Below are 4,166 nucleotides of genomic sequence, written 5' to 3' on the forward strand. Positions count from 1 at the left end.
ATGTTACAATCACAGATGCCGCAAACACTTTCATTAACCTTATCTTTCTTTCCTTCCATGGCCTCAACTTTTCTTATGAGCGTAGTCACTTTATACTTGAGATCATCCTCTTCTTTTAAGAGATACAATCCACCTTTCTCCTTAGATTGAGTCGGCCTAGACGTGGTGTTTGATTTTGGGTAATAGTCCCATGATTGTGTTTTTTCAGCAAGACTATCGAGGTAATCCCATACCTCGTCAACATTTTTATTAATGAATTCTCCATTACACATTGTCTCGACCATTTAGCGCATGGAAGATGTCAGTCCATCATAGAAAAAATTTGTAATGCGCCACGTTTCAAAGCCGTGTTGTGGGCATGAACTGACCAAATCCTTGAACCTTTCCCAACATTGTTAAAATGTTTCATCCTCCTTTTGGGTGAAGTTCATGATTGCTTTTCTAAGGGTAATCGTTTTATGATGTGAAAAAAATTTCTTTATAAATTCCCTCTGCATATCATTCCATGTGCCAATGGATCTAAGACGCAGTGAATGTAACCACATCTTAGCCTTCTCCTTCAAGGAAAAAGGAAAGAGTTTTAGGCTGACTGTGTCCTCAGGCACTTTTTGAAAATATAAAGTGGCTATGATCTTATCAAACTCTTTCAAATGTAGATATGGTTCTTCAGATTCAAGCCCATGGAACTTAGAAAGGAGTTGAATAACCCCTGGCTTGATGTCCATATGTCCTGTATTTTCAGGAAACATCATGCATGAGGGCGTACTCACCACCGCTGGTTGTAAATAATCTCATAAAGTACGAGGCGGGGGTGCTTGATGCACCTCATTCTCATCATGAATGTCTTCCACCCTAGGTTGGGGTAGAAGAGGTTGGTTTTCAGCCATCACTTCAATTAACTCAGGGGATTTCGAGTGGTGTCTAGTCCTGCGATGGATAGTTAACCTCTCAACCAATCCTCCTTCAGTCAAGAGACGTCAAGTGTTGTCACGGGCCCACTTGGGCATGAAACACTCGCAGCCCTCAATCAAATTCAAAACCTAATCCTAAGAAAGGAAAAGAAAATCTAGAAAGAAAGAGAGGGTTGGAAAGAAGTTACCAAATTGGAGTCCCTAAGTTAAAAACTTGCAAAAGAAAATAAAATAAGTTAGTTTCTAAAAAGAAGGTCTAAAATTTGAAAATCCTTAAAAAGAAAGATAGAAGTAAACTAGTTTTTAAAAGAAGAAATTCCTAAATGAAAGTGAAAATTTCTAAAATAAATTAGGAAAGTCCTAAACTAGAAAGCAAGTTACTAAAAGAGATCTGAAAAATTGAAAGTAGAGAAAGAGCTTACCGAATTAAAAAATTTTATCTTAAAAGCCTACAAAATAAGAAAGTTAGTTTCTAAACAGAAAGTCTACAAGTAGAAAATTTCTAAAAATAAATTAGGAAACAAAGTTAGATTCTAAAAGAGTTAGAATTAGAAAGTTAAAAAAAAAATCAAAATAGAAAGTTTCTAAAAAGGAAAGTTCCCTAAACTTAGAAGCTAAGTTAGTTTCTAAAAAGAAGACCCAGAATTAGAAAGTTTCTAAAAATAAAATAAAGGAAAGATAAGTTAGTTTCTAAAATTAGAAAGAATTTCTAAAAAGGGAAATAACTAACTTAGTTTCTAAAAAAAAGAGGAAAGTTTCTAAAAATAAACTATTTCCTAAAAATAGAAAAATACTAGAATTAGAAATTTTCTAAAACTCAAACCCTAATTTTAAAAATAGAAAAAGTAGAGGAATTAGAAAGGGATTACCAATTTAGAAGTTTATGTCAGGATCCTACAAAACAGGAAAACAAGTTAGTTATAGAAATCAAAAAAATCTAAACCAAAAGTTAGAAAAATCCTAATTTTAAACTAATCCTAAAACTAGTTAATTTCAGAAAAACGTAACCGTCAATCCCCGGCAACGGCGCTAAAAACTTGTTCACTACCTAAGTATAGGGTTGTGATGTAGCAATAAACTCGGTGAGACCGAGGTCGAATCCACAAGGACTGAAACCTGTATGTAATTCAAAAATAACCAGAACTAGAATTAGAATAAGATGAAATCTAAATCAGGTGAATTTGAGGAATAATGGTGAAATAGTAAACTAAAATATGTAGAATTCAGAGGTAGGGAACTAGGGATTCAGAGGATCCACTTGTAGAGATCAGGGAGATCTACGCTTGATTCATAAACTCAACTAGACCTTGAGTCCCATCTTCATCCAGTTGAAAGGTATATCACTAAAGCACAACCTGAACTTCCTTCGATCTAGTTTTCAAAGAGATGAAAGCTATAAGAATTAGATATGATTCCATCACAAATCCATGCCCATGAGACAAGGTAAACAATAGAACTAAACCAATCCACAACTAATCAGAAGATATATGAATGTTAGGAAGGATTCTATCATCTAACCATGTCCAAGGGGCAATGGTGAACAACAGGGCTTCCTAACTGCATAATCACAATAAGGGAATGGACATACTCAAAGCCATTATAGATATATTGTAATTTAAGTCACAATACATCATTAAAAACTGAAAGCATTCCATGAAATCAACTAGCATCAAAATCAGTTCAACATGAATCAAAGCCGTAGGAGTACTCCCATCACGCCACAAGCTTCACCTCTTAGCCCTAGCTAAGAGGTTTAGCCTGACATAATTGGGCTAAAAATCTCAAAAATCACAAGGAAAAGAACAACAATTAAAAACTCTAAAAATTCTCTCCATTTCTCTCTCACTCCTGGAGTTGTGCTTCACGTCCCGCCTCCGTCGAGCGATGATCCCCCTTCCTCTTACTGATCTCTCTCTTTATAGCATGTATGGGATGATGATTCCGTCCATCAAATGTGGAAAGGCCGACCATGTTTGTTGGATTGCGAAAGCAAAGGCGGTGGAGAAGGCTTGCGCAGCACCCTCCTTTCGCAGCCAAATCGGATCCTCTAAACTCCCCTATTCATGTGATTCTTTTCGAAATAATACTGTCCCTTGGGACGTTTTTGAGTGGCCTACACGATGGACGATCTGGATTACCCATTCGATCATCACCATACTCATGCAATCGTCCGCAAAACTTGGACAGCGTCCGGGTGCGAACAGAGCATGCGTAATGGTTACGCTGTGATGGTGGTGGGGTCTATGTTCGGTGATTTCAAAGAAATCCACTCCGTCTATTCGTTGCAGCTTGAAAAACCAGGTGGGAATCACTGTTTTTTGATCAAATTCGGTGTGGTCCATGGATGTTTTCATTCAGCCGTTCGTCCTACATTTGGGCGGTTAAAAATCAATATCCGCTGTACATTGAAATTTTGTCACCTAGGACTTGGTGAGTAAGCCTTTATGTATCCGATGAATGGTTTGGATTTTTCATATGGACAATGGGTGGGGCCCACAACATCAACCGACGATTACAGCGCAACCTCGCTATAACGGCAGTTGCCGTTTTTGTGTAAGAAGTCGGTCAACACCGACTTTGACCAGGTTTCTCCATTCGGTGCACGTTGAGTGCACATACACTCTCTATACATGCGATGCTCATGGGCCATCATCATAATGGTCATGAGAAATTCGTTCTGTTCACATCTTTTCTCATATCATATAATGGATAAAGCCTGAGTTTGAAACATATTTGAATACTAGGTGGGCCTCAGATCAGTAATTCATAGGCTGATCTGACCGTTGGACCACTTCCACAGGTATCCAACTACTGAAATTTGACGTGTACGACTTATTTAAGGTCTTCAAGCCATATATGAAGTTTTGAGCTGAACGGATGGTGGGAACCCTGTGATCTTGTATTCTGTACCAATTTCAGGCCACTGGAGCTTCAGTTTCTCGAAATTCTCGGGTCTCTGGCATGTAAATTTGTCGATCTTGGTCCCCTGGGGTCCGTCCCTTGCCTTGGTGACTCATGGGCGTTAAATCCCTACTTTTAACATCCTATTTCAATCCAAACTCGTAAATACACTCTGCATCACAAACACGATTAAATCGGGCCGTTAAACAGTACCATGTTCGTAAATCCAGGCAATAACTGGGGTCTGATATGCAATATTTGACCCTCAACACCATCCCTACTCTTAAGTTTATTGGCTTCATTAGTGGGATATTTTTTTTAGGGTTGGCCTCCTGAGTCGAGTAAGACCTCAAC

At 38.2% G+C, this 4,166-nt stretch overlaps 1 non-coding gene across 1 annotated transcript; it reads left to right on the forward strand.

Annotated features, from left to right (window-relative positions):
- The first annotated feature begins 342 nt into the window (after positions 1–342).
- Positions 343–449, forward strand: LOC131238207 (small nucleolar RNA R71). Its single transcript, XR_009167617.1, has one exon. It is a non-coding gene; the product is annotated as a small nucleolar RNA R71 (small nucleolar RNA).
- Positions 450–4,166: the final 3,717 nt, after the last annotated feature.

Source organism: Magnolia sinica, chromosome 2 (assembly GCF_029962835.1).
Source record: "Magnolia sinica isolate HGM2019 chromosome 2, MsV1, whole genome shotgun sequence".
Lineage (NCBI taxonomy): Eukaryota > Viridiplantae > Streptophyta > Magnoliopsida > Magnoliales > Magnoliaceae > Magnolia > Magnolia sinica.